Raw genomic sequence first — 8,916 nt, 5'->3', positions numbered from 1 at the left:
CACACACACACACACACACACACACACACACACACACACACACACACACACACACACACACACACACACACACACACACACACACACACACACACACACACACACACACACACACACACACACACACACACACACACACACACACACACACACACACACACACACACACACACACACACACACACACACACACACACACACACACACACACACACACACACACACACACACACACACACACACACACACACACACACACACACACACACACACACACACACACACACACACACACACACACACACACACACACACACACACACACACACACACACACACACACACACACACACACACACACACACACACACACACACACACACACACACACACACACACACACACACACACACACACACACACACACACACACACACACACACACACACACACACACACACACACACACACACACACACACACACACACACACACACACACACACACACACACACACACACACACACACACACACACACACACACACACACACACACACACACACACACACACACACACACACACACACACACACACACACACACACACACACACACACACACACACACACACACACACACACACACACACACACACACACACACACACACACACACACACACACACACACACACACACACACACACACACACACACACACACACACACACACACACACACACACACACACACACACACACACACACACACACACACACACACACACACACACACACACACACACACACACACACACACACACACACACACACACACACACACACACACACACACACACACACACACACACACACACACACACACACACACACACACACACACACACACACACACACACACACACACACACACACACACACACACACACACACACACACACACACACACACACACACACACACACACACACACACACACACACACACACACACACACACACACACACACACACACACACACACACACACACACACACACACACACACACACACACACACACACACACACACACACACACACACACACACACACACACACACACACACACACACACACACACACACACACACACACACACACACACACACACACACACACACACACACACACACACACACACACACACACACACACACACACACACACACACACACACACACACACACACACACACACACACACACACACACACACACACACACACACACACACACACACACACACACACACACACACACACACACACACACACACACACACACACACACACACACACACACACACACACACACACACACACACACACACACACACACACACACACACACACACACACACACACACACACACACACACACACACACACACACACACACACACACACACACACACACACACACACACACACACACACACACACACACACACACACACACACACACACACACACACACACACACACACACACACACACACACACACACACACACACACACACACACACACACACACACACACACACACACACACACACACACACACACACACACACACACACACACACACACACACACACACACACACACACACACACACACACACACACACACACACACACACACACACACACACACACACACACACACACACACACACACACACACACACACACACACACACACACACACACACACACACACACACACACACACACACACACACACACACACACACACACACACACACACACACACACACACACACACACACACACACACACACACACACACACACACACACACACACACACACACACACACACACACACACACACACACACACACACACACACACACACACACACACACACACACACACACACACACACACACACACACACACACACACACACACACACACACACACACACACACACACACACACACACACACACACACACACACACACACACACACACACACACACACACACACACACACACACACACACACACACACACACACACACACACACACACACACACACACACACACACACACACACACACACACACACACACACACACACACACACACACACACACACACACACACACACACACACACACACACACACACACACACACACACACACACACACACACACACACACACACACACACACACACACACACACACACACACACACACACACACACACACACACACACACACACACACACACACACACACACACACACACACACACACACACACACACACACACACACACACACACACACACACACACACACACACACACACACACACACACACACACACACACACACACACACACACACACACACACACACACACACACACACACACACACACACACACACACACACACACACACACACACACACACACACACACACACACACACACACACACACACACACACACACACACACACACACACACACACACACACACACACACACACACACACACACACACACACACACACACACACACACACACACACACACACACACACACACACACACACACACACACACACACACACACACACACACACACACACACACACACACACACACACACACACACACACACACACACACACACACACACACACACACACACACACACACACACACACACACACATATATATATATATACATATATATATATATTAATACACACACACACATATATATATATATATATTTGTGTGTGTGTGTGCGCGCGCGTGTGCATGTATAATCGTATAAGGGGGGTCGTGATAGTTCAGGGGTACAGCGTTGGCCTACTAATCGGAGGGTCCCAGGTTCGATTCCCGGGCAAGTCTCTGGGCACCAACAGCTCCACCCAAGCTATGTGATTTTTTGCGTACCAGGCCTTCCCGGGAAACCATAAGCAGCACATGGAAACGATCTGTCCCCCCTACTCTGATGTGTGAATTTCACTCGTCGTCGGGCTTAGTACTGGGTGAGCTCTACAATTACCTTCCAAGCCGACATTCGGGCTAATTGCTGTGTTTATGGTTTTATATATTTATTTATGTGTGTATGTATTTGTGTGCGTGTATATATATGTATGTGTGCGTATACATATATACCATCTCTCTTCATCATTTAAATTGTCGAATGGCCAAACAGGAATACACAATCATCTACTAAGTACGAGTTCCTAAATATTCGAACCGTAAGTTCAACATATTTTAGTCATAAAATGAACAACTTGAAACAGTATCTTTTGGTCAGGAGCTGTTTCTGCATCTGCCTTTGATTGGTATCTTAGTTGACTAAATCGAGTTATTTTTTCGGTGCACTCCGTATTGTATGAACGCAGAGGACAGTTCTGTTAGCTTGCGAATGCCAATAATTTTTTTTAAAATAATAAAAGTAAAATTGGCAAAGGTACACGAAGGGGAGGCAGGTGAGATCTTCGAGAAGAAGAGAGAGATTTTCGGAGGCGGAGGGAATGAGAACGAGTAAAAGAGGGAGAGAGTGAGAGAGAGAAAGAGAGGGAGAGCGAAAAAGGACGAGATGGCTGGAGGATGTCGGAAGAGGGTTGTGGGAATCGGGGGAAGGGGATTGGACCGAGATTGAGAAAGAGAAATTTATGGATGGCAATTGGCGGAGTAACTTTTCGAAACGACGGCCCATCAGATAGATGGGGACGTCGCAGGATATGAATGTACGATCCTGAATAAATGTGTAAATTTTTTTCTCTCGCTGGGTCGCTGTGAGTTTAATTTTTTTCCCAAATCAAGCAACCCTTCGCCCATAGTGCCGACGGCTTTTCACACGCCGTACGGCTTGGCACGAGGTGAGAGCTCAACCCACACCCATCGAAATCGACCTTCGGGTTGATTACTGCGACGGCGGTGGACCAAGGGAAAACGCAGGGCATCACCTGGGTGATGGTGATCACCCAGGTGATGCTCTGTGAAATTTTCACTCTCCCAAAATCTGAAATTTGATGTTATTTGAATGAAGATCTTCCTCTCTCTTTACCCGAGTGGCCAATGAAGAGACCGGTTAGTGCGTGAGTGAAGAATGGTGAAGATGGCTATGAAACGCAACGGGAAGAGAACAACTATTATTATTATTTATCATTACATAGTGCCCTGCAAGCCACCACAAGGGTGTGTGGCAGTGGGTGGTTACATACCAGACTACTTTTGACTCAAAATACTTTCCCCACATAGCACAGAGGGGCACCTTCATTCTGAGCCCTTATCCTTCGTGGAAAAATGATATTTTAAATTTATCTTACCTAGATTTAATCTCTCTGATTTTATTTACTTGATCTCTCCTACCTTAATACGATGGGGCTGATAATACATTTTCAGCATCATTGCTAAAGAGATACCCTTCCAACTATTTGGGGCCTGAAACGCAATAGTTTAAGGGGATCGAGGAGGTGCGATGGCCATTGTACTGACTCCACATCCCGAGGCCTCGGGTTCGGATCCTGGCAGTGGCAGAGTTATTCAGAGGTATACCGATCCCTGCTTGGGTGCCCTTCGAGATGGAGAGCACTTCGAGTGGAGCAAGCCGTCCGTCGGATGGGACGTTACACTGTGGATCCTTTGGTACCTTCCGTTATTGCTGTTTACTCATTCCGACTTCGGGTTTCTCTCCACCCTCTGAGCACCCTACCTCCACCGAAATACCCACCTATCCCTAATGGCGCAAATGACCTCAGCTGTCGGTCGCCTCCACCACTAACCAGTACTCTAGCACAATTCATTCCCTATAACACTGTTCTATCACGTAGTAGTTAGCTGAAGACCTAAATGGGAAAATCGATGGATTGGAATAATTACAGAGGAAAGCCAAGGATGAATTACGAGAAGCAGTTGGTGCGTGGCGTCTGCACATGAAAGGGTTGAATGAAGGTATCAGTAAGTGAGAGGATAGCTTGGAGTGTTGCCAATAATCAATCCAGGGTTTGATAACCTATAATGATGTCAGCTTTAAATCAGCCTAATCCTGAGTTCGATCCACGTCATGGTAATTGACTGCCCACTAAGCCATTCGCAGGCGAATGCGAGAGAACAGTGCGGGTAATTTCTTGTTTACTCAAAGATTTATGTTCAAACACATGGCCTAGTAATTGTAGGAATCCGAGCATGAGAGGAGATTTTAATATTCAGCCACACTGAGTCTTGTGTGATGCTGTTATTACGTTGAAATGCAAGAGAACGTACCTGCTCCTGGCTTGAAAAGGCAAAATCTAACATATGAAACTCGTGCCACAAAAAAAAATTAAATATATCACTCTTTGCTGAATTATTGCGAATGTGTATTTCAAATTACGTGTAATTATAAATTAAAATAATAAAATTAAAGACTATATTTAACTGATCAATTTTTGATAATGCATTAATATTCAATAATAATTAGTCCCTTTTTGCTCTCCAGCTCCATTAATTACTTGATTGTATTCTCAACTTTGGTATTAAAACATTTTCTGCACCATGATAGCCTCCACCCAGTAAACAATATCAGGGGGAGCGCCGTAGGAGTGAGGAGCCAATCGGAAGGGCACCTTAATAATAACAGTTTCGGAGCCCAGCGCATACACGATGTGACATGATCAAAGAATTGATTGATAAGCGAAGGTGAGTACTCTTCCAAGTGCCTTAACGACCACACGTGAAAATCAAGGCGGTCATTAAAGATGAAAGGTAATTGCCAGAGACGAGTTTCTTTGTGATTCAAGTCTATTTATCACTCAATTAAAAACTGTTTCAAAGGAAATTATAAAACTTTAAATTTAAAAAATTCCAGCAGGAAACAAGTAATTGCACCGTTTATCACCATCAAAAAAATCCATAAGAGTTTCAAATTACTAGTGAACTGACTGGCAACTTTAAAGAACGGACCCCACTTTTTGAGTAGCCCACCAAGTGCAGTGCTCATTGATCCGGAATCGTATTTGGAATGAACTACGAAATGAGATTGATACATGCTCTTCTATGTATATAGAAGTACAATTCCTAGCGTATATAGAAGTCAGGCAGCAGTGAATAGTTGCGGTTAAAGTAGGAAAGAAACTGAAATTAAGAATGGAGTAAGGCAGGGCTGATGTCAACCGCCCTCGCTATTTAAGGAGTAGGTAAATAGAGAAGGCAATTCACGAGAAGTAGAAGTAGTATGCTGCGATTTTCAGGCGACATAGCTATACATGCAAAGAAGAAGGAAGATCTGACAAGGAGGCTAGCCTCTTATCAGAAGAGGACGAAAACTTACAAACTAAATAATCACAGGATTAAAACTGAGCCAATGATCTGCGTGTCGACGTAGGGAATACTATATAATCTCTTAATTAAGACTGGGGAAAAAAATTGGAACAAGAGGAGGAATTTAGCAATGTCAAAGCATCGGGATCACTGGTAATAATATTAGAAGGAAGAGAGATAAAGCAAGCAAGAAAATTAATGGCTAAGTAGAAAGATTTCTATCATACGATGTCACTCCTAACGGCAAAAGGTTCTAGCATATACGTAAGGAAGAGATTCATTCAGAATTACTATTGTTATTATTTAAATTTCGTTACAATGAGGCAAATGGCTCGGTGCTAACGGTCCAGTTATGTACCCTTACAATGCCCAAGAAGAACAGACATGAAACTAAATGCATTTTAAAACTATGGAACTTAAAGATTCTCGCAATTCCCAACCGTACATGTACCATAACAGATGTCCCACGTTCACACCATTCAAAGCAGCTCACCGTACAACATCGCACTCCGTCCAAAATTACACACTTTTCTGCATCATAAACCCTTCCAAAATCACGCGCCGTGATTACACCACGCACTCTTAAAATCCAACTTGTCACAACATCCATATCACATACAGAACAATATTTTTAATAAATAAAAGAATATAATAATAAATGACAAATAAAGTTTATTACGCAGTCCTTTGTCCAGAGGATGCTTCACACCTATTCTTAAAAATCCTAAAATTTAATGGAAAGGGCACAAACAAACTTCCAGGCAGCTGGTTCTACTCAATAATACTTCTGTTTAAAAAAGAGTATTTTTGATAATTTGTTTTTTTGTTCTTATTTTTATTTTAAAACTGTGGACGTATTTTTTCCTTAATAATTGGTTTTTCTATCTTCTTCCTTAAATGTTACCGCGCTTCGTAGTTTTTAACTATTCTGTATATCGCACCTAACCTACTCCTTTTTCTTCTATTCTCCAAACTCTCCCACTTCAGAGTACCTAACATTTCCATTACACTATCTGACGTTTCGTCCCTTTCTAGTACATATCTCGCTGCCTTTCGTTGCACTTTTTCTACCTATTTAATATGTCCCACCTCATGTGGGTTCCATACTGTAGACGAGTATTCCAGGATAGGCCTAACCTGGACCTTATATGCTTTTTCTTTTATGATTACGCTATTTCCTTTCAAATTTTTCATTACCAATGAAATACTTTAAATGCCTTCATATAGGGAGTCGTCTGCTTTTCTGTGGATAAACGCAGACTCTAGAAGGAGACTGGGGGCGATGAAAATGTGGTGATACCGGAGAATGTAGAAATTACAGTGGATAGATGGAGTAAAAAATGAAGAAGTACTTCAAAGAGTCTATAAAAACAGAAGCCCATGGAGGACACTTGCAAGAGGAAAAGGGATATCGATTGAACAGATCCTAAGGCACGATAGCTTAATGAAGACCACAATTGAAGGAAACATGGAGGGGGAAAATAATAGAGAAAGGCTAATGATGAACTATGAGAAGCAAGAAATAGAAAGTCGGTGCAATCAGCTACGAGAGAAAGAAGGGATTGGTAGGAAACAGGATATCGATTGGAGAGATGGTTGGAGAGCCAAACATCGGATTGATAACTATGGTGATGAATGAAAAGTTCATATCTTACCAAAAATCAGCTTATGGGTTAAGTTAACTATATTTAATAAATTTCATTGTTAAGAGAGAGTAAGATTTCGCCTGAATCCTGTTTAATTCCCAAATCAGACCCTCTGAGCAAAGCCCCAAACACAAGATGCGTATTCGACTGGTGAGGTTTAAACTAAGCGTAATGATACACCTCTTCTTCACTTTTCAATTCGAATATTTCTCCACAATATTCGCTCGATGAACTATACCTTCCTATATGCAGCTTCGCACATGTTTGCAACGTGCTTTTGCCATATCAGGTGATGGATGATATACTCATGATGGTATGTCTAAACGCGGTGATAAGGACAGAGGGAAAACACTTCGCTGTTCCACATCGCATATTTATTTCACTTGACCACGGTTTCCACGCTGTGTATCATCATCAGATTCACAATATCATCAGGAGTTCAGTGTCAGGTGTACAGCGTACATTGAACTGTATTGAAACCATGCTGTATGGAATTAATATTTTACGAGGGCTGTCAAGAACTAACTTACTATCAAGAAAGTAACTTACGTTTCGGCCTTTTGTAGGGTTAGAGCCACCATCTTGGTGTCTAAACGTCCACGTTCCACTCAGTCCACGCATCCTGTTGTAGTTGTATGTGCAGACTGCGGTTCTTCTACTTTGCTCACTCTGCGAACGTGTGCTGAAGGGAAATTCCTGCGAGTTGTGAAGTGCGATTTGTGATTAGGTGTTTATTAGCAAAATAACACAAGCCAATTGAAATTCATAGGCAACCTTGTGAAGTAAATGGAGGAGAAATAATGAGTTAAGATAGAGTGAGGCAGAGGTGATTCAATTTAAAAATGGCCGCACCAATGTTCACGGAGAGGACCGCAGTGGTCGGCCTAGTCTTTTGACAGATGAAA

Source organism: Hetaerina americana, unplaced genomic scaffold (genome assembly GCF_022747635.1).
Source record: "Hetaerina americana unplaced genomic scaffold, ioHetAmer1.1.p SCAF_145, whole genome shotgun sequence".
NCBI classification, from domain to species: Eukaryota; Metazoa; Arthropoda; class Insecta; order Odonata; family Calopterygidae; genus Hetaerina; species Hetaerina americana.
This window is presented reverse-complemented; position numbering follows the sequence as displayed.